We start from the raw sequence: 23,639 nt of genomic DNA, 5'->3' as shown, positions 1-23,639 counted from the left end.
CTGGCTGAAGCGTTCTGGATGCGTTGGAGTTTTTTCTGGAGTTTTGCGGTGGTACCGGCGTATAGGGTGTTTCCGTAGTCCAGGCGGCTCGTGACCAGTGCGTGGGTGACCGTTTTTCTAATTTCGGTGGGGATCCAGCGAAATGTTTTTTTGAGCATGCGAAGAATGTTGAAGCAAGATGATGAAACGGCGTTGACTTGTCTGGTCATCGAGAGTGAGGAGTCCAGGATGACGCCCAGGTTTCGTGCGTGGTCCGTAGGGATGGGTGCTTTTCCAAGGGCCTCTGGCCACCAAGAGTCATCCCAGGCGGAGGGGGAGGTGCCTAAGATGAGGACTTCTGTTTTGTCTGAGTTCAGTTTCAGACGGCTGTGCTTCATCCACTCGGCTACTTCTTTCATTCCTTCGTGTAAGTTGGTTTTGGCGGTGTTAGGGTCTTTGGTGAGTGAGAGGATCAGTTGAGTGTCTTCAGCGTAGGAGATGATGTTGAGATTGTGTTGGCGAGCGATGGCCGCAAGGGGGCTCATGTATACGTTGAAGAGGGTGGGGCTGAGTGACGATCCTTGTGGCACGCCGCAGTTCTAGAGGCCCTTAAATGGCTCACCAGAAGAGTGCATGTGGTCTCCGCAGGGGCTGCGTTTGTGCAGCACCTTTCCCCTTGCAAAATCACAGAGTAGCCACTGTCTAGTCGCTCGTACAACACTTCAGGGGAGAAGAGGCATGGCTGAGACATGCTACAGACAACTGGATAAGAATGCAGATGCGGTGAGCTGATAGCCACTGGTTGATTGGTGCTTCAGAGAGTCACAGGTGTTTCCTGGCTTTTGGTGCAGCAATGGCATCACACTCCACACTGGTTGCAAGATGCTCCACAGACAGTAGTGGGGATGCACTTAACAGGGACTGGCATGGTTGGTGCATCAGAGAGTCATAGGTGTTTCCTGGCTTTTGGTGCAACCATGGCATCATATTCCACACTAGTTGCAAGATGCTCCACAGACAGTAGCGGTGATGTACTTAACAGGGACAGGCATGATGGTGTTGCATTAGGGTGAACCTGTACAACAGGTGTTGATGATTTGCCTTCAGTGTTGCATGGATTACCTCAAGGTTCGTTGGTGAGTGGAGTAGTGACCAGATAGCCTTCGTAGTCTTGCGTCTTCATGAGTTGCTGATACTCAATGTATTTTACTTGTGCAAGTCATCTGTATCACTTGGCGTGCATGCCAAGGTTCACTAGGCAGCTGATGACTGTGTCTGGATGTTTGCGCCTGTAAGCCTGAAACAAAGACTAGGTTTGCAAATGGGCGCGGCATACTCTAGCTCCTCCTGCTGGTCTGTCGCCAGGCTATCGTCGCTCCACATCCGAGGTTCACACTTGTGTAGCTAGATGCACTAACAGTCATGGGTATGAGTCAGTTACAGAGGCTACTTCATCGACCATATCTTCTCTCCTTCCAGGCTTGATCGGTCATTAGGTTTCCCTGTGTGAACTGGCTGATCACACTTCTTTCCCTTCCTTCATCTCAGTGCTCCACCATGGACCTTCTTCTTGCCTATGCCGGTGAGACTTTTAGTTGCCGGAGTCTGTTCTCTTACTTTTGACTGCTACAGTGCTACAGTGCTTTCTTGACAACTTCGATTTGTATGAACCGGATGGTGGCCCCAGATTGTCAACCTTCACTGGCGTCCCCCAAGGTACAATAAAAGATTATATCTTTGTATCCCTAGGTATTTTAAACCGGGTTATTGCTTACCGTACGGTACAAACACAGTTTAGCGACCATAACCCGGTAGTACTTGAAGTGGCTTGGGGAGTTCATATGGGGTTATCTCCAACGATAGCAAGGCCTGCTCACACCCTGAGGACTTCTGACCAAGGCAGGCGTGTGAAATGGGCAAAAGTGGTACCGGGAAAATTCTATGCAGAAAATTTCCTAAAGATTAAGGACCAGGTTGAGGTTTGTAAAAATCCCTGTGCCCAGGGTCAAGAAATTGTAGAGGCATTTGAGGCGTTATGTGGGCAGGTGTCACAGGATCTTCTAGCAAAGCCAAAAAAAGGAACTCCAGGAAACAAGCGCTGGTTTGATTCAGCATGTTCTAAAGCCCATAGACTATTGCTGGCAGCCCTAAAAAAGACCCCCAGGGTAAAAGATGAGATTACCAGACTTAGGAAAACTTATAAGTTAGCAGTTAAAAAACGTAAGGATACCATTAAACATGAAGCGTGGGATAGTCTCCTTTCGGAGGCAGTCTTGAAGGATAGTAGAAAATTTTGGGAGATTATCAAACAGCCCTTCTTCTCAGATGACAACAATGAATCCATGGACTGTGTTATCCCTGACGAAAAATGGCTCTCTCATTTTAAACGAGGCAACTAAAGGTGTTTCGTTGGCAACCTTAGCTGCCCGCCCCATCCTTTTTAACCATCAAGAAGTGGAAAAAGCCATTTTGGCTAATACAAAGCATAAGGCACCTGGTCCCGATGGAGTTCCTGCCGACTTTTTTATGTATTCACCAAAATTGTGGGCTGAAGTTTTGGCAAATGTGTTCAATGCAGTCAATGGTAACTCAGCACCTGCCTCATGGGACACCTCTACCATCGTCCCTATTTTAAAAAAAGGCCAGCGGGATGATCCCGGCTGTTATAGGCCTATATCCCTCCTGGATTCATCTGTAAAAATTTTAGGTAGAGTTCTTTTATCCAGGTTGAGGGAAAATGTTGAGAGCTGTGGTGGGTTGTCTGAGATCCAATACGGTTTTAGGGAAAGAAAGGGGACCATCGAACAGTGTGCAAACTTACATTTGCTCATCTCCAAATACACCGTGGCCAAGGAGGGGTCCGTGTATCTTGCATTCATGGATCTCTCCTCGGCTTTCGACCTGGTCAATAGGACAAAGTTGTGGGCCATCCTGTTGGAGATGGGTATTGACGAGGCATTGGTCGTCTTTATAGCCACCCTGCACCAAGAACTCTTTTCAGCTGTACGCGTAACGAACAAGGGTAGGTGTACCCCCCTCTTTAAATCATTAAGGGGGGTGCGGCAAGGCTGCATTTTAGCCCCCTTGCTCTTTACCATTTATATCAATGGCCTGGGCGCACACCTAGGTGGGCAGGAAGCCGACATCCCGCATGTAGGAGTAGCTAAGATCCCGGCACTCCTATATGCGGATGACGCCGTACTAATCGCTCGCACGGGTGTTGGCCTCCAGCACCTTCTGAATGCCTTTGGTTCGTTTATGGAGCGATTGGATCTTAAGGTAAACGTAACCAAGTCACATACAATGGTGGTGGGCCATGAGTGTTGTAAGAAGAGAAGCAAAACATTCACATGTAGGGGGGACACGGTTTCCAGGGTATTTACATTTCCCTATTTAGGCGTACTGTTATGTTATGTTATGTTATAGGCTTTTGTATTGCGCACAGCTGCCCCAGCTAAGGGGCGTCCTGGAGCATGGCAAGAAAAAAGCAACACCTACAGGGAACATAACAGGGAAAGGGAACAGAGGCAAATTATTCAAACAGAAAAGTTTTTAAAGATTTGAGGAAGGCTAAAAGATCAACGAGCAACCGCATCTCAACAGGAAGAGAATTCCAAAGCTCGGCCGCTCTAACCCTGAAAGAGCGGCCGCCAACCCGACACAGCCTGTATCGGGGAATCACCGTAAGAGCTTGACCCAGGGTTCTCAAGGACCGGGTAGGCACATACCAAGTCAAAAGATTCGCAAGAATTTGAGGGCTCCCACCCCTCAGAATCTTGAACGCCAGACACAGCACTTTAAACTGGATTCTTGCCCTGATGGGCAACCAGTGCAGGGATCTCAATGTGCCGGAGACGGGACAGGCTCGAGGTAGGCCAACAATGGCTCTTGCCGCGGCATTCTGAACGCGTTGGAGGCGAGTGACCTCCGCCACGTTAACCCCTACCAGCAGCGAGCTGGCATAGTCCAGGCGAGATAGCACTGTAGCCTGGACTATCAGCTGCCTAGTGTGATGGTCAAAGAACTTCAAAACAGGGCGCAGCGACCGTAGTATGCCAAAGCAACAGGCCGCGGTTTTCTTCGTATGGCCCACAAAGCTGAGGGAGGTATCCATCCATACTCCAAGGTTCTTCAGTTCTGTAACCGGAATGGGGGCTGGGCCCAGCTCCACTGGCCACCATCTGTCCCCCCAGAGTTCCGGCCTCCTACCGACGATCATGATCTCCGTTTTCTTTGCGTTGAGCTGGAGACAGTTGTTCTTCATCCAGCTCGCCACCGCCCTGAGTCCGCTCTGAAACCTGGGGGCATCCAGGTCCGCATCCCCGCTGATCGTAACCGCTAGCAGAGTGTCGTCGGCATATGAGACCATGGTCATGCCCCATTGCTTGACGACCTCAGCCAGCGGTCTCTCGTAAAGATTAAACAACGTGGGACTCAGCGAGGAGCCTTGCGGCACCCCCTGTTTCAAAGGATGGAATTGGGACTGGAACGGTGGGATGGCAACGCTAAAGAAACGATCGTCTAAGAAGGACCGGAACCATTGGAGAGCCAAACCACTCAGACCAATCTCCTCCAAGCGATGCAATAGGATGGGATGCGAGACAGTATCAAACGCGGCGCTCAGATCTAATAAGACAAGCGCCGCTGTCTGCCCCGCATCCATCACCATGCGAAGGTGTTCGGCCATGGAGAGAAGGGCGGTCTCCGTGCTGTGCCCAGCACGGAACCCGTTCTGGGTGGGATCCAAGATGTTAGCATGGATGAGGTGGGCTGAAAGAACTTTGTTGACGTGGGCCTCCAACACCTTGGTCGGCCACGGGAGCAGGGAGATGGGCCGATAATTTTCGGGTTTCTCTGGATCCAGGGAGGGTTTCTTTAAGATGGGAGAAACCACCGCCCGCTTCCAGTTAGCAGGTACCATGCCTGACTCCAGCGAGATATTAATCAAGGAGTGTACCGCAGTCCGGCCCACGAACGCCTGATCTCTGAAAACAGTCGGTCTGAGCGGATCAGCGGGGGACCCTGATTTAACCTGCTGAGCCAGGAGGTCAAACCCCTCGGGTGTCAATGGGGGCAGCACTTGCAACGAGGTACCTCCATAGATGTTAATCGGAGACTCAACTGGAGGCCCTGTGTAAGGGAACATCTTATAGATGTTCTGGACCTTCTCCAGGAAAAACATAGCAAGAGCCTCACAGTGAGTGGTCGAGCCAGTCGTCGGGGCACAGGCTCGCTTAGCTAGAAGATCTTTCATCACTTTAAAGATGGTTCTGGAGGGGTTAGAACTGTTGCCGAATTCAGCGGCATAGTAGGCTGCCCGCGCTCGACAAACAGCCCGATGGTAAGTTTTGACGGCGGCGAGATATATAGCTTTTTTACCGTTATCGTTCGATCAGAAAGGGACCTGGGGCCCGCAGGTAAGAGCCAAGAGGCTGGCTGTCATTAGATCATCATCAGCACTCTTGGGCTTTGCTGGTAGGCTAGGGGCTAGGCCTATGGAAGCTCTGTTAAAAATCTATAAGAGTAAATCCGTGGCCATCGCACTATATGGTTCCGCATTGTGGGGCTATGTAAATTTGGATCCTATCCAGAGAGCAGAGAATAGATTCATCAGAACCCTGCTTTCTGTACCCCAGTCGACCCCAACCTATTCCATTCATAAAGAAGTGGGCCTACATTTTTTGTCTGACATGCTGAGTATGGCCCCCCTGATTTTTTGGCTAAAAATGTGGATGAACGAAGAACTCCCATTAAATCACAAGATCATGTCTGACGTTCTGTCCCTGGATAAATCCAAAAAGATTCCTTGGTTGGCCTATTTGGCTAAGGCATTTTCAGACCTGGGACGCCCAGAGCTTTTTACTTCCCCCGAGAACATTAGGGTACAAGACATTGATTTCGTGAAAAAGTCCTTTATGGGAAGGAAGGAAGCATGCCGCGAAGAATGTGAACTGGCAAAACCGTCAGTAAGGGAACATTGCCTACTTGTTAACTCATTTTCACTTGCACCTTATCTTGGCTTTGTCACAATTCCCTTCCATAGGTTTCTTTTAACTAAATTCAGATTTAATTTGTTACATTTTTATTTAGGCTCTTTTAAAAACTGGCAGAAGCTGGAACTAGCCTTGCCCTGTAGCTGTGACCAGTTCTCTGTACAAGATACAATGCATTTTGTTATGTTTTGTGGGTTGTATTTAGAGCCAAGAAAAAAATATTTGTTGCCTATTCTTAAAGAGGCTGGCTTCACTCAAGTGAGACCGGCTTTGCTCTTTTTACAATTACTGCTCAATCCCCACATTACCTTTTGCATAGCTAACTTTCTGGTAGCCGCTTCAAGGGTGAAAGCTGCCTGCCTAGATTCGCCTTAGAGCAAATGTTTTATCATTTATCATTTATACTCATGTTTGAATGTAATACTTTTTAATTGTCTGCAGCACTTTTTAAATTTGTCGTTTATATGTAAAGTTGTCTATGAAAAAGGGAAAAAAAAAACCTTGTATGAAATGTTTTTATCTTTTTCTCCTCTTTGTATGGCTTTTAATTAAGCCGAATAAAGATATTCTGACTGACTGCTACAGTGCGCCCCAATTTCGGGGACTAGCCAATGGGCTTCTCACTGGTCATCTGTCTTTGTGGTCAAGGCAACTGGCTTTGGGTACTTTGGCTCAGGATATAGGGTGATCAGGGAGGTTACTGACCAACTAATCATTTCTTCTCCTCTCCTTGAGTTCTGTATGTCACTGAGCCATGTGTTGCTTGTTCCCACTTCAGGGACCTTCTTGGAACCATGGACAGCGTATAGCCTTGCTTCTGCCTCTCTCTCTTGATGGTGCAGTGCATGTACCTTAAGGCTATGCAGTCAACCACGTTTAGGGTGGGCGTGGCACGGTGAGCTTTGAGGATGCGGTAGAAAGGGCCCTTTTATCTGGACCAGGGTCTTGAGTGCAATGTGCTTTCCTCCTCTTATCTGTCTGGCATCTTTTTCTCTGGGCCTCGCTCTGCTGGGGGTCATATCTACCAGGCCTTCATGGGCACTTAGGGTGTCATCTATAAGTGTCTTGGCCGACGAGAGGGGTATCATTCAGTCTCATTGTTGGGTGGCAGCCTGTGATTCCTCCCCTTCTACATTGGCGGCCAAAAGATAACGATCTTCTCACTTGTGTATCCTGGCTCCTCTAGACCCTATAAACCCTCTCCTCACCTCCTGGGTGGCTAACTGGCTTCTCGCAGTTCAGTGTCAAGGGTCGACCCGGCACAGCCTGTATCGGGGAATCACCGTAAGAGCTTGACCCAGGGATCTCAAGGACCGGGTAGGCACATACCAAGTCAAAAGATTCGCAAGAATTTGAGGGCTCCCACCCCTCAGAATCTTGAACGCCAGACACAGCACTTTAAACTGGATTCTTGCCCTGATGGGCAACCAGTGCAGGGATCTCAATGTGCCGGAGACGGGACAGGCTCGAGGTAGGCCAACAATGGCTCTTGCCGCGGCATTCTGAACGCGTTGGAGGCGAGTGACCTCCGCCACGTTAGCCCCTACCAGGAGCGAGCTGGCATAGTCCAGGCGAGATAGCACTGTAGCCTGGACTATCAGCTGCCTAGTGTGATGGTCAAAGAACTTCAAAACAGGGTGCAGCGACCGTAGTATGCCAAAGCAACAGGCCGCGGTTTTCTTCGTATGGCCCACAAAGCTGAGGGAGGTATCCATCCATACTCCAAGGTTCTTCAGTTCTGTAACCAGAATTGGGGCTGGGCCCAGCTCCACTGGCCACCATCTGTCCCCCCAGAGTTCCGGCCTCCTACCGACGATCATGATCTCTGTTTTCTTTGCGTTGAGCTGGAGACAGTTGTTCTTCATCCAGCTCGCCACCGCCCTGAGTCCGCTCTGAAACCTGGGGGCATCCCGGTCCGCATCCCCGCTGATCGTAACCGCTAGCTGAGTGTCGTCGGCATATGAGACCATGGTCATGCCCCATTGCTTGACGACCTCAGCCAGCGGTCTCACGTAAAGATTAAACAACGTGGGACTCAGCGAGGAGCCTTGCGGCACCCCCTGTTTCAAAGGATGGAATTGGGACTGGAACGGTGGGATGGCAACGCTAAAGAAACGATCGTCTAAGAAGGACCGGAACCATTGGAGAGCCAAACCACTCAGACCAATCTCCTCCAGGCGATGCAATAGGATGGGATGCGAGACAGTATCAAACGCGGCGCTCAGATCTAATAAGACAAGCGCAGCTGTCTGCCCCGCATCCATCACCATGCGAAGGTGTTCGGCCATGGAGAGAAGGGCGGTCTCCGTGCTGTGCCCAGCACGGAACCCGTTCTGGGTGGGATCCAAGATGTTAGCATGGATGAGGTGGGCTGAAAGAACTTTGTTGACGTGGGCCTCCAACACCTTGGTCGGCCACGGGAGCAGGGAGATGGGCCGATAATTTTCGAGTTTCTCTGGATCCAGGGAGGGTTTCTTTAAGATGGGAGAAACCACCGCCCGCTTCCAGCTAGCAGGTACCATGCCTGACTCCAGCGAGATATTAATCAAGGAGTGTACCGCAGTCCGGCCCACGAACGCCTGATCTCTGAAAACAGTCGGTCTGAGCGGATCAGCGGGGGACCCTGATCTAACCTGCTGAGCCAGGAGGTCAAACCCCTCGGGTGTCAATGGGGGCAGCACGTGCAACGAGGTACCTCCAGAGATGTTAATCGGAGACTCAACTGGAGGCCCTGTGTAAGGGAACGTCTTATAGATGTTCTGGACCTTCTCCAGGAAAAACATAGCAAGAGCCTCACAGTGAGTGGTCGAGCCAGTCGTCGGGGCACAGGCTCGCTTAGCTAGAAGATCTTTCATCACTTTAAAGATGGTTTTGGAGGGGTTAGAACTGTTGCCGAATTCAGCGGCATAGTAGGCTGCCCGCGCTCGACAAACAGCCCGATGGTAAGTTTTGACGGCGGAGAGATATATAGCTTTTTTACCGTTATCGTTCGATCAGAAAGGGACCTGGGGCCCGCAGGTAAGAGCCAAGAGGCTGGCTGTCATTAGATCATCATCAGCACTCTTGGGCTTTGCTGGTAGGCTAGGGGCTAGGCCTATGGAAGCTCTGTTAAAAATCTATAAGAGTAAATCCGTGGCCATCGCACTATATGGTTCCGCATTGTGGGGCTATGTACATTTGGATCCTATCCAGAGAGCAGAGAATAGATTCATCAGAACCCTGCTTTCTGTACCCCAGTCGACCCCAACCTATTCCATTCATAAAGAAGTGGGCCTACATTTTTTGTCTGACATGCTGAGTATGGCCCCCCTGATTTTTTGGCTAAAAATGTGGATGAACGAAGAACTCCCATTAAACCACAAGATCATGTCTGACGTTCTGTCCCTGGATAAATCCAAAAAGATTCTTTGGTTGGCCTATTTGGCTAAGGCATTTTCAGACCTGGGACGCCCGGAGCTTTTTACTTCCCCCGAGAACATTAGGGTACAAGACATTGATTTCGTGAAAAAGTCCTTTATGGGAAGGAAGGAAGCATGCCGCGAAGAATGTGAACTGGCAAAACCGTCAGTGAGGGAACATTGCCTACTTGTTAACTCATTTTCACTTGCACCTTATCTTGGCTTTGTCACAATTCCCTTCCATAGGTTTCTTTTAACTAAATTCAGATTTAATTTGTTACATTTTTATTTAGGCTCTTTTAAAAACTGGCAGAAGCCGGAACTATCCTTGCCCTGTAGCTGCGACCAGTTCTCTGTACAAGATACAATGCATTTTGTTATGTTTTGTGGGTTGTATTTAGAGCCAAGAAAAAAATATTTGTTGCCTATTCTTAAAGAGGCTGGCTTCACTCAAGTGAGACCGGCTTTGCTCTTTTTACAATTACTGCTCAATCCCCACATTACCTTTTGCATAGCTAACTTTCTGGTAGCCGCTTCAAGGGTGAAAGCTGCCTGCCTAGATTCGCCTTAGAGCAAATGTTTTATCATTTATCATTTATACTCATGTTTGAATGTAATACTTTTTAATTGTCTGCAACACTTTTTAAATTTGTCGTTTATATGTAACGTTGTCTATGAAAAAGGGAAAAAAAAACCTTGTATGAAATGTTTTTATCTTTTTCTCCTCTTTGTATAGCTTTTAATTAAGCCGAATAAAGATATTCTGACTGACTGCTACAGTGCGCACCAATTTCGGGGACTAGCCAATGGGCTTCTCACTGGTCATCTGTCTTTGTGGTCAAGGCAACTGGCTTTGGGTACTTTGGCTCAGGATATAGGGTGATCAGGGAGGTTACTGACCAACTAATCATTTCGTCTCCTCTCCTTGAGTTCTGTATGTCACTGAGCCATGTGTTGCTTGTTCCCACTTCAAGGACCTTCTTGGAACCATGGACAGCGGATAGCCTTGCTTCTGCCTCTCTCTCTTGATGGTGCAGTGCATGTACCTTAAGGCTATGCAGTCAACCACGTTTAGGGTGGGCGTGGCACGGTGAGCTTTGAGGATGCAGTAGAAAGGGCCCGTTTATCTGGACCAGGGTCTTGAGTGCAATGTGCTTTCCTCCTCTTTTCTGTCTGGCATCTTTTTCTCTGGGCCTCGCTCTGCTGGGGGTCATATCTACCAGGCCTTCTTGGGCACTTAGGGTGTCATCTATAACTGTCTTGGCCGACGAGAGGGGTATCATTCAGTCTCATTGTTGGGTGGCAGCCTGTGATTCCTCCCCTTCTACATTGGCGGCCAAAAGATAACGATCTTCTCACTTGTGTATCCTGGCTCCTCTAGACCCTATAAACCCTCTCCTCACCTCCTGGGTGGCTAACTGGCTTCTCGCAGTTCAGTGTCAAGGGTCGATGGAGGACGTACACTGCTGAAATGCCTCAATGGCACGGCAGCCAGGTTCTCAGCTACACTCTGGTGGCACTCTGGCTGCAAAACATTTCAGTGGTGGTCTATCCTACTAGCCCATCAGACCATACCTGGAGGCACCCTAAGACAGCCACCTCTGTCTGCTCTTGCTGGGCGGAATTGCAGGCTTTAACACTGTTTCATCTGTACTTCCTGGGAAACTGTCACAGGCATATTAGTGACATCTCTTGGAAGTGTCTCGGCTTTCTTTGGCGTGCTTGCATTAGCGAGGTTTGTCTGCTTGCGGTATGCACTGTCTGGTTGTTCACTGGTGACTGCCGGGTTACCATCTGGGTGTCACCTCTCTTCTATACTGGAGGGTGATACTCTCTTCCTCTGTTGGCAGCATGGCAGGTGTGGTGGCCCAGAGCCTCCTATTCCGCCTGATATCTCCAGCTGAAGTCTTTCTCTTCACAGGCTTGTGTCTTTGCTGATGAACTTGTGTATTACCACTGCTTACCAGTGTGGTAGCTACACGGCTGATAGGGACTTGACCATGACAGACCGAGATTGCGATAAAAGACTGCTTTGGAGGCAGTGCAGCCTGGTCCAGTGCAGGATCCCTGGTGAGTGCTGGGATCCGGTAAGTCCTGGGCTAGATGAGTGTTTGCAGCAGTGGAGCAGCTCTGGGCGCCCACTTTACTTGTACCAGAAATCCTAACTTGATGTTACTGTGCTTCTATGTGACCCCTGGTGGCACTTTCACAGTAATGCAGAAGTGGTTGATGTGATTTTGTGGTTGCAGCTTAGCTGGTGCGCACTTCTCTGGAGGTTCCTAAGACTGCCCGCTACGTTACTAGGAGCGGTTGACCCGCCGCTCTCCTTCTCTTTTTTTCCAGCTGGTACTGTCACAATGCCGCAGGAGTCAGCCTCCTTTTCTCCCTGCAGAGGCGGCTAGAAGCCAACAGGGGGAACATGGTACTCATTGTCCCATACAATTTGCTTCCTTATTTCCAGTGACCACTTGAGGCGGGAGCCCCTCCTGCTGGTTCTTCAGCCTTGTTTTGGGGCATCGGGGCCAACGTTCCACTCTGGCTCCCTCCAACCTCACCCATGACATTCAGTCTCACCTGGTGGGGATGAAACACTACATGGTTTTTCTTCTCCACCACAGCCGCACCCTCCATGCTGTCTGGCAGAGTTCTCCTGCTGCATCGGGGCTTCACCAGAACTGGAGCAATGCCAACCATTGTGCAGTGCCTCACGGCCTCACACCTCTCCTTCCAGCTTTCCCCACATTGCCTTCCTCTCTAGCAGGGCCGCGGTGCTTGTACCAGCATCCTCTCCTCCACGTCCAAAATGTAGACCATCATTCTCGTGCTTCATAAAGCAAGATGAGAAGAGTCCTTGTAGGTATGTGCTGTAAGGCAGGGTCCAGATCGCCTTTTTACCAATGTTGTGTCATGTGTAGCATCCTTCCCAGCACAGGAGCATATAGATGAATACGCCACACACGGAGCTCTATAATATTTGTCTCTGTACCTCAACATACAATCACACACTACACTCTCATTACATCATAACCGTTGACAACCACACCTTAACACCTCCCAGCAGTTACCTAATTCCTCATTGATTCCACCTAGAATCTCAACTGCCCTAGAGTACATAGTCTCACAACACTACATCTCCCCTTTATTAAATAAAAAGTATGAACAACAACCATATATTATGTCTTCAATAAGTCAATGAGGAGCTAGCAGTAGTCGGCCAGATCGAGATTAGATGATTGAGATGAATATATGATTTTTCCACGATTACAAGTTCCACGCATGGCATTACCACGCGAATTTTACATCGCAAGTGGCTTTACCACGCTGGAATTTACATCGGAGGATTATACCACGCGTAGAAACGTCTTACCTGCACGTCTTTCTCCAGCAGCCCTTACTTCCATCCACCATGGAAACAAGCGTCAAAACACGTCTTCCAAAATAAAAAAAGGACTGCTTTTTTGACGTACACTGCACGTCTTTGGGGGAGGCTCTTTCCTTTTACTTCATAAATACTAAAGAGCGTTTTTTTTATTTATGTAACTCGCTCCATAATTGTTGTTATTTTTGGGGGGGAGACCCCCCAACCCCCACCCAGATCCCCCCCAACCCTCCCCCAGCCCCCCCAGCACGACTGGACGGAATACCACATCTCCTCCCAACCCACGCTGAACGTACTTGCGTGGTAAAGACGGTCGTGGAAGGCACCCACGTTGAAAAAACGTTTGCGTGGTAAGTGTACCGTGGTAAACGTTATGCGTGGGGATGCCTTCGTAGTAAATGATGTTTCCCGATTGAGATGTACTCTGATTGTGTACTGAAGGCACAGGTTCTGATGCTTGATCTAGACTATCAGGCGGGGTCACCTCCAGTGGCGGTGCGTCCATTGGGGGCGTTGGGGCGATGCCCCACTAGCCATGGACGACCGCCGCTGGTGCCAACAACATGCATAACATAATTCAAACACATTTCTTTCAAATAAATCAAAGCGCACTGACGAGCCCGGCAGAATCGGGCATTTGCTTATGGAAGTGGGCCATGGGGGGCGGGGTTGTGGGAGAGTGAGTGACAGCGCCAGAGAGCGTAAGCAGCTGCAGCGGGGTCGGGGTGACTGCGCATGGGACAGCCAGGAGTACTCATAATTGAGACTGGCCTGCGCATGCGTACAACTATTAAACCTCCTCAAAAAGCACTGAGACACTGGCAGGGCCCGGTCTCTTTATGGGCAGATTTTCTCCTGCTCGGAGGCCAATCCTGGCGCAGTGGCACCGTTAAGGCTGCGCCAGGATTGGCTGAGTAGACAGCAGCAGGGTCAGGATCATGGTGCCGCGCGTGGGTGTTTGCTGCTGTACAGTATGGCCAATCACATATGGCTATATCAAGCCATGTCGTGGTGATTGGCCATTTCTGTAAGCTGTAGTGACGTGCAGCGCGTGGCGCACCAGTGCCACAACTTAGTCAACACCAAGTAGTGATAGTGAAACTGAAAGTCAGTAGACCAGACCAGTACTGAGTAAGTCCAGTCGTCAGTCGTCGATCCATCCGGAGAGCGCGTGACTCCTGACTCGTCGTCGTGATATGGTAGGTAATGTTATGCTGCTGCTTCTTTCTTTACACCCTCCTGTCGCACTGTAGAGGCCCATTTAGTAATCTTGATAGCAGGTACGAACGTACGTACGGTATGAGTGAGACGTGGGCTATATTATACCTATGTTTACACAATGGGGTTGAGGGCATGCAGATCAAGAGTTAAAGAACTGTGTTAAAGGGCGTGGTGTAACCAAGCGGGGGAATGCAAACAGGCCAGACTCGGATGTATTCATTCACAAGCAGTTTATGACACTAGGCCAGAAGTGCCGTGGGCCGTCCCTTCGACTTCCGTCTTGTAAGTTAACACGGTTTCTGTACCAAGAAGGTAATCAATGAGGTTCCAGGCAGCTAGGCTTATCTGTTAAACGCCAGAGTTAAATGTTGGTGTGGTAGACAAAATAGCCTGCTCGTAAACGTGCTCTGACGAGTTCTTGTAAGGAAACCAAGGGTCGTCTAAAGAGATTGTTTATCCTTAGGCTCACTTCTGTTTTGTGTGTTTTTTATGTGCATAGTGTTGCTGTGCCCTGTTCCGTATAGTATGTATGACTCCACCAAGGAAAGTCGCACTGTCTGGAACTAATTTAATGCAAGCCGCATATTGCAGGGAGCGAGCATTTCGAGTGAGATTGAACAGCACCAAAGAGCATTATTTCCCCCGACCCCTTGCAGCCACGATCGTGTTGCGATTTAAAAAAAATCTTGTGCAGCTTTCATGTGTAGATATGCTGAGGCTTTCTTATTCCGCGGTGGACTTTTTTGATCTATTGTATATCTATGGAAGATTCAAACATCAAACTGGGTCAACAATGCACCAAAGGAGGAAGCCATTAGGGCGGGCGGATTGGCGTACAGTTTGAAAACCTACCTCTAGCATACTATACTCGAGCCCGACTAGCTGCACTGTATCGGACGGGAAGCTGTACATGATCAGTAGGGATGCCGCCAGAAGTGTGCTGGTGTGGCCTTTAACAGATCACTCATTAACCAACAGAAATGGGATTATACACAGACCCAAAAACAGACCACATTTTCCATCTGGAACTAGGTGTTTGCTGTAAACCTCCAGGGTCCATGCATTTTAACAGTGCTGCTGATTCATAGATCTCCGTGGGCAGTGCATCAGATTCTACTAGTACCCAAGTGTAAGCTGTGGGTCACAAGTTCGATTCCCAGGAACATAGCGAAACGGTGCATGTATTTTGGCACATCTGTTGGATGCTGGTGATTTTTAAACTTCCGTAAAGGTCTCCGTAATATGTGCTTTATTTAAGATGCTGGATCACGTGCTTTACAATTAAGGTTCATGCAGAAATACATCACTACCGTTTTTACTCATGAAAAATGCTGGACCGTTTTGAATAAGTATATCTGAGGGAGAAGTGGCAGCATATAACTAATTCTACATTTGGAAAGTATTTATTTCTCATGCATATGTGTATTTGAAAACTGACACTGTACTGAAGGCATTTGAGTAAATAGCAACACCTGAAATGGTTAAACTGTAGGTTAATGTAATTAAAATGTAAAGAAATCCTCTGTACGTCTACCAATAATTGTGAAGTGATGGCATGCAGCACTGCACTGTGTTTCTATTCAATGTACAGCATGGACTAAGATGTGTAACCTTGAGGAAGAATGTGAACAGGATGTGGGATTAGTTATGTGTATTTGGTGGCTGGTTTGCAGTACATGTTGGGCTTACTGATGGGCACAAGGAATGGAGGATAGGAGGGAAATAGTGGTCCAGTAAGTGGTGATGGTTTCCGGGAGTAGATCGGAGGAGCAGTGGAGAATGAGCATTACTGGATGGGATGATGCTGTGGGAAACTCTCGTTTGGCCACATCTCTTTGGCAGAGGTTCACATATCCTGTACTTGGACATTTCCTTTATCAGCTCTTATATCTTTACTAAAACATTTAACAGGTTAATACCAGTAGCTGTTCCTAAAATGTTAATGCTGAGCATATTGTGGTTGAAGTCCTAATTCTAAACTCTTTGAATGCCTATGGAAGATCTTTCACTCACCAAGCAATATATCTTGGTTCTTTCTGCCCTACCACTCAGAAATGTCACCAGCCGCCACTGGTCACCTCACTCATGATTGTAGGAGCTGACAAACTTTGAGGTAGGTGCTTAAAGTGCAACTAAACTCATGTGATGTACTTTTCAGGAAAATGCACTGTCACCATGTGTCCTTTCCGTGTCAGAACCCTCAAAGGATCGACAGCAAATGGAGTGTCTGTTTTCTGCTTTTGTTTCTGCTTGACCAGGATCCAGTTACCTTCATCGAAGACTGTTTCCTGAGATCGTGGGCGACGATCTGCATAATTTTTCCTCTGCCACTTTCTAGAAGAGTCTGTGACACAAACCTTGCCATCACTTAAGGATCGGTCGGCTGTCCACTGTGGCAGTTTGGTTCGATGGGTCTCCTAAATAGCATGGTGGCAGAATTCTTATCAGTTATGGAGGAGTTGAACGATAAGCACAGAGGGCTTGACATGGGGTGCTGAACTACCTGTTTGAGGGTACCCATGAATGGTTCCACCACACCATTGGCTTGGAGCCACAGAGGTGTGCTCTTGATGCTTCACTTTTAGTCTGTCCAAAAACTCCTTAAATTCTTTGCTATTGAACAGGGGATCATTGTCAGATTTGAGAATGGCGAGGATACCCCATGCTGCAAAGATTTCATACAGCCGCTCAATGACCCTATTAATGGGTTGTTGATGATAATTCCTCTACTGAAGGAAATTGTTAATATTCATCAATGATTACCATGAGACGATGTCCGTTTCCTAAAGGCCCAAAGACATCAACAGCAACTCTTTCCCAAGCATGGGACATTGTCAATGGATGCTGCTTCAGTTTGGGGGAAAGGAAGTTACAAAGATAGCACTCCTTTAGCTTACTCTCAACTCCCTCATCTAGCACAGAAACCACACTCAGGGCCAGATGTATGGAAAATCAGTTTTGCAAGTTTTGCAAGTCCGTAATAGCAATTTTTAGCGAATCGCTATTAAGGACTTGCAAAATTTAATGTATGTATGAATCAGAATAATAATTGCGATTCTTTAATATTCCTTAATTACAAATCGCAAATTGTGATTCGCAATCAAGGAATACCTTCCCATTCATTCCTATGGGCCTAGAGACCCATAGGAATGAATGGGAAGACATTCGCAATTTGTGAGTACTCATTAGGTAGTCGCAAAATGCGAATGCAATTTCAAGGGTGTAAGGGTGTCAAAAGGACACTCTGTTGCACCCCTGAAATATGTATGTGTGCACATGTGGCACACATACATGCCCTGAGGGCATGTATGTGCGCCACATGGCACTTTGAAAAATACGAAAAAGTGAATTTTATAGAAATCGCAAATTACCACTAACTTGAAGTTGGTGGTAATTTGTGATTTCTTAGGGCAAATTCACACAAATTGGGTGCATTTAAGGAATCTCAATTTGTGATTCCTTTAATGAATTCGCAAAATAGGGAATTGCAAATTTTGCGATTCCCGATATTGCGGGCCCTTTTGGGATGATACATCCCAAGAGGCTTTTTCCTGTTCGCAACGGTACTATTCTGAGAATCAGCCCATTTGCGAACGGGAAAACTACTAATACATCTGGCCCTCAGTTATTAGGGATTTTTGGTGACTACAATGTCACAATGTCCTTCACGGGCTAGTTCAATGACTTGCTGCCTTATGATGATCTCGAGCATCTCAATACAATACTTTCCCTGGTAACAGACAGATCATCATCTACATGTCTGAATTTGTTTAATTCAACTTCATCAGATAAATGTCAAGCATTCTTCTTCCACGACTGAGTGAAAATGATGTCTTTGAGGATAAGTATGTTATTAACAGTATTAGTAGCAGCAATAATCTGTTGAATGGATAGGGATGCTGGACATTACAATGAACTTAATGGACTCCTCAGCCATTTTGGATGTTGAACTATGCAGATGTTACAGTACTTGTAAAAAGTAATCAATAGGGTTCTGATCTTTACCGGGCTTGTGTACAATTGCATAGTTGTACCCCTGCAGTAGCAGCCCACCCCTCTCAATGCAAGAGGGAACCTTGGCTTTTTATTTACAAAAATAGTAAGCTGCGCTTTGTGGTCTGGTATGATAGTGAAACAGTTTAAGTTTAGAAACACATGAAAATGTTCGCAGGCCCACACTATAGCCAGGCTCTCCTTCTCCGTCTAACAATAGGCACCTTCTGTGTCAGACATGTTTAGACTGGCATAGGCCACATGGTATCTCTGATCATTCGGATGACCATTATGTTGAGAAAGGATTGCCACCAGTCCTACCAGGCTCGCATCTACTGTGGTCTCAGTATGTAACTTGGGGTCTTCTCTGTTGCATTCTCAATTGTGTGTTTTATTCTTTTGAAGCTTCAATCACATTCAGTAGACCACTGGTAAGGGACATCTCACTTTGTTAAGTGTCTCCAAGAGCACTCACAGTAGCAAAAGCTCAAATGTACTTTGGGCAATAACCGGCCCTTGCCTCAGAAGGTTCACACTTACAGCATGGTGATATCTTATTGGGGGCAAGTAGCTGATAGTGCTTGCACTTTATCTGAGTCAAGAAACATTTCCCCATCAGAGAATATGTGCCCAAAGATTTAAAGTTTGGTCTGGTGAAAGCAAGTAACTGCCACACTTTTGTACGAGCTACATCATTCTCCTTTTGCATTGCCCCAATACCAGTATATCATCATTGTAATTAAAAGCATGTGTAACAGGTTGAATTATTCAAACGTATAACATCCTGAAATATTGCAGTTGACGACACTCAAATAGTTGGTGATGTCCCTTGTGAAGGTCCAGACGGCCAAAGACTTTGGCACCATTCAGTTGCATGATCAAGTCTGCTATGTGTGGACCAGGATGTTTTTTTCTCTTGATTGCTTTATTTTCCTGGCACATATCAACACAAATATGCACTGCACCTCCACTGTCCTTTTTTGGTACCACCACTATGGGTGAGAGCCATGGTGTAGGACAGGTGGAGTGCTCAATGATGTCATGCTTCAACAGCGTTTCTAGTTCTTGCAAGTGAAAAGCGGATCTGCAGAGCCACTGGGGAACAGGATGGATGTCCTCATTAATATGAAGTCCTATTTTCATTGTCTTGAGCCTTTTTTAGGCCATGAAACAACAACGGAAACTGATTCACAACTTCATATTGATGTTATAATTGAGAAATATCAGTCCTATATCAGCAGCAGTGGCAAAACTGAGTACGCAAGCACTGGATAAAGTTCCTTGAAGAAGGGGAATTGGCGCTTGCACTGTTACTGCTTTATGTCACATTGTCGCAGTGAATGGCCCTTGACTCTGCAATGGTTTAGAAGCAGCCCACATGTACACTTTCATGTTTGATGAGTTGAGGCATGGCACAGGAAATAGAATATTGAACTTTTCAAATGGCATGATGGTAATCGACACAGTTTCAAATAATAGCATCAAATCAAATAGGTCAGTTCTAGGGCGGGGTCGGACTATGCTATGGGCTTCGTCTGCAGCAAGTGTTAGAACCACTGACGTTTCGCTCTTGGTCAGATATCTGGTCATTAAAAGGGCAACTTGATGATCTGTTCCACTTTTAACTGAACATTTTAACAAGTGTGCTTCTTTCAGTTGTTAAATCAGGCGATTGTGCATAAAATTATATGCTGCCATGTGCTTGAAAATTGGCAATCAGGGAAGGAGCTAGGAGAGCAACGAGGGATCTGAGGTAGGGAAAAAAGGCAAGCAAGCCACATTTTTTCCACAGTCTTATATAGCGAAAAATCGACCTGATGCTAAAAGTTGACAATGCTTGGGGACATAGGGACCTTTAAAGCTGTTGCTTTATTATATAAAACAATGTGGGGGGTGCATGATGTTAACCCTAGGCAGCTGTAGTGTAGTTCCTATATTCCCAATAGGCTCTGCGCATTGGAATAATATATCCTATATATTAGACCGAGGACTGAGGTCGACTAGGTCTCTATCGAATATATTAAACTTAATAGTGAATGGCAGCTAGCTCAGAGGTCACTAGAAACTTTCTCGAAATCACAAGAAGGGATTAGTTTCTGACAACCTTATAAACATGATAACTTTGTTTCCCAAGAATAAGAAATGTATTTCTAGAGTTGCGGAAACAATAGATAAGTATTTCACTAAGCTACTCGTGCATGCTTCGATTCTACTGAGGTGCAGAGGAATGGAGAGACAGGTGTTTTCAATAAAAGGTTTTATTGAACAGTCTTCTTTCTCATGCAAGTAAAGTGAACTGCTACAATCATAATGCAGACTGCAAAGTATAATGTCTACAACGAGAACCATATTATAAAATAATACTGTAAGAGCATTGTATGATTTCTAAACCATATATAAATATATACATAAATAACAACGGCTAAAAGTACTCAACTGGTGCTTTTAAAATACGCCTACCCCAATGTACCTAACCTAAGTCTAGTACGCAGGAAGGAGTAAGTGTGGTGTAGCATAGGTTTCGTTTTTCTTTGCCAAGAATCTATCCAAGGTTTCTCTAGGTTCTAATCAGCTCCATACCTTTGTTTAGAATGAAGGAGGTCTGGTATCTCAGTCTCGGGACTTGATTTCCCAACACCCCGCAAAGGAAGCTTGGAAACACTGGAGCTGGATTCTCGCTGAGAGAAATGCAGCCTCTTGATCAGTGTGTCAGCTGGAGGGTCTGCTTCCTTCGGCACTTGCTGTAGCGAGCTGCGTCGGGCAAGTAGATAGCCGAACTGCTCCGAACCATCGTGTCTTGCTAGAGCAAGTGAAGGCATATTTATACCTTGAAGGGTTTTGTTTGACGTAAAGTCTGGCATCATAACATCAGGAAAGAACCCAAGGGAATAGTAGTTCTTTTTAAAGTACATGAGTTCTTGGACAAATCAATATTCAAGCAAGGGAAGGTCCCTGACTGCTTCAGCCGATTTTCCAAGAAATCTTTGTGACGTTTTGGTACGGGTGGAAGTAGCCATGCCTGTATTTGGTCTGCATGGGCTATGTCTAAATAAGGGAATGATTTCAATGCCTATATTAGGGCAATGTGAATTGTACCTATATAAGGGCATGAATCGGGAAAATGCACTCAGATCCTAAAACGCCATCCAACACCCACTCCACTTTATTATGTACAATATTACTAAGTTCTAAACACATAAAAGATATCTAAAACATGATGTGTTAAAAACCCCCATCCTAAATACAAAAATTGCATTCGAAAAATTGTTGTACACGAAAAGAGCATTTGTGCTGTACGCATTTAAAAGCAATGTTTCATTCAAAGGCTATAGATGACATTTTCAAAACGTTATCCGAATGAATCATGAAAATACATTTATGAAATGACTCGTAATTACAGAAGTAAAAATGTCGAGACCATTCCATGACATAATATATAAATTGTTTGGTTGTGGACAAGGTCAAGAATTGTCTCTTGGAAGTATTCAAAGAATTCTTGTTCTCTAGGAATATTTCTACTTTAAGCAGATTACTTTTTGCCCTAAAAAAGTTGAAATTTTGGAAGAGAAAAAAAATCATAGAAAAATTGAGTTCCAAAGTTTAGGAGTTTGTTTTGGAAAGTGAAGGTCGAATTCAAAGTCTAGATATCAAAAGCATGTACAGAGTTCCCCACACGACATAGAGTAAATAAATAAGGGAGTGACTCTCTCTCTGAAAATGTTTGGTCGTGCAACAGGGAATAAGGTAATCCCTTGACGGAATTAAGGATGCCTCACACAATTAAAAGGCTGGACAACTGTTGCCATCCTACCTGATGATTGTATCGTGTCATCATTGGCCTCCTGCTCCAACGACAGGCTGGCGGTGCAATGCCTGCCGGGTAGCACAGGGTGCTACGCTTTGGCGGAGATCTTTTATTCCTGGCCAATAGATGCGTGTGTGTGAGGGGCCTAGAGAGTGTAGTAGTGAGCGTGAGTGGAGAGTTAAAAGAGGTCAGTGGAGTCCATTGAGAAAACTTTAATGATGTGGCTCACTGCCTCGTTAAAATTGGTGAAGGGAGGGGTACCGAAGCACAAAGAGTAAGGTAATTTGGCCTCGTTCAACCCTCGCCTATGGTGCGGTCAACATGTTTCATGCCTCTAGGGCAATTCTTCAGGACCTAAGTAAGCTCATCAACTAGCAGGAAATCTCAAACCATTAGAAAGAAATTTCGCATACAACCTGCATGGTATGACAGGAAGGAATCCTACGTGAGTTCCCGCCCTAGGTATGGGAAGAGAAGAAAAGACGGACACAATCATTCCTGGGCCCATCTAGTGGAAAATTGCACGTGAAAACATAATGCAAGAGTACGTATGGTTCAATGGCCTGTACCAAAGCACAGTGAAGGTGCGAGAGAGAGAGAGAAACATAAACGGGGAAGGGGTTTATACTGTGTGTGCCATATATCATCAATGATACGAATACATTAGTTCGATATACATCAGACTTTACACTCCATGCTTTGTCACTCATCTGTGTTTTACAGCCAAGGGGTAGTGTAATTATAAAATTGAAAAAGTGGAAACAGAGCCATGGGCACATCAATGGGGGAAGGAATAATGGGATCACCAGGGTGGAACACTCGGGTGGAACACTCTCAAGAAGTCCTTACCCTTAATCCCTGGTAGACGGTCCCCACAGACTGTCCTTGTGGGGCCTGAGCTGTAAGGTGATTACCTAAATAAGACAGGTTAAAAAAACATTCTGTTTATGATCGTGGTCAATGTGACAGGACGGTCTTAAATGGTCCCTGAGGTGGTTACACCTACAGGAGCGCTAATTGATGCCACAAAAGACCCCTTGAGAGTGTTCCACCCGAGTGTTCCACCCTGGTGATCCCATTATTCCTTCCCCCATTGAAGTGCCCATGGCTCTGTTTCCACTTTTTCAATTTTATAACTACACTACCCCTTGGCTGTAAAACACAGATGAGTGACAAAGCATGGAGTGTAAAGTCTGATGTATATCGAACTAATGTATTCGTATCATTATATGGCACACACAGTATAAACCCCTTCCCCGTTTATGTCTCTCTCTCTCTCTCGCACCTTCACTGTGCTTTGGTACAGGCCATTGAACCATACGTACTCTTGCATTATGTTTTCACGTGCAGTTTTCCACTAGATGGGCCCAGGAATGATTGTGTCCGTCTTTTCTTCTCTTCCCATACCTAGGGCGGGAACTCACGTAGGATTCCTTCCTGTCATACCATGCAGGTTGTATGCGAAATTTCTTTCTAATGGTTTGAGATTTCCTGCTAGTTGATGAGCTTACTTAGGTCCTGAAGAATTGCCCTAGAGGCATGAAACATGTTGACCGCACCATAGGCGAGGGTTGAACGAGGCCAAATTACCTTACTCGTTGTGCTTCGGTACCCCTCCCTTCACCAATTTTAACGAGGCAGTGAGCCACATCATTAAAGTTTTCTCAATGGACTCAACTGACCTCTTTTAACTCTCCACTCACGCTCACTACTGCACTCTCTAGGCCCCTCACACACACGCATCTACTGGCCAGGAATAAAAGATCTCCGCCAAAGTGTAGCACCCTGTGCTACCCGGCAGGCATTGCACCGCCAGCCTGTCGTTGGAGCAGGAGGCCAATGATGAATCGATACAATCATCAGGTAGGATG

This window comes from Lissotriton vulgaris, chromosome 4_1 (assembly GCF_964263255.1).
Source record: "Lissotriton vulgaris chromosome 4_1, aLisVul1.2, whole genome shotgun sequence".
Lineage (NCBI taxonomy): Eukaryota > Metazoa > Chordata > Amphibia > Caudata > Salamandridae > Lissotriton > Lissotriton vulgaris.
Note: the sequence above shows the minus strand (reverse complement) of the source record.